Source organism: Oxyura jamaicensis, chromosome 5, assembly GCF_011077185.1.
Source record: "Oxyura jamaicensis isolate SHBP4307 breed ruddy duck chromosome 5, BPBGC_Ojam_1.0, whole genome shotgun sequence".
In the NCBI taxonomy this organism is placed as follows: domain Eukaryota; kingdom Metazoa; phylum Chordata; class Aves; order Anseriformes; family Anatidae; genus Oxyura; species Oxyura jamaicensis.
The window spans coordinates 27,046,330-27,046,591 of NC_048897.1; positions in this window are offsets into that span (position 1 = coordinate 27,046,330).

Below are 262 nucleotides of genomic sequence, written 5' to 3' on the forward strand. Positions count from 1 at the left end.
TCCACACCCAACTCCAACCCCGAGAGCAAAAATAAACCAAAATAAAGGAAAAAGTCAGGCTCCGTATTCTGGATGGATATTTATTTGCTTAACAGATTTTCTTTTTTTTTTTTTTCTTTTTTTCTTTTTTTGGTACAAAGCATCCAGGAAAGCTTTTACTTCTCTTTTTAAAAAATAAAAACTAGGTTTCTTTTAAAAAAAGACACATGAAAAGAAAAAAAAAAAAGTCAATTATTTGCAATTGCTGTTTTTATTCTGCCTT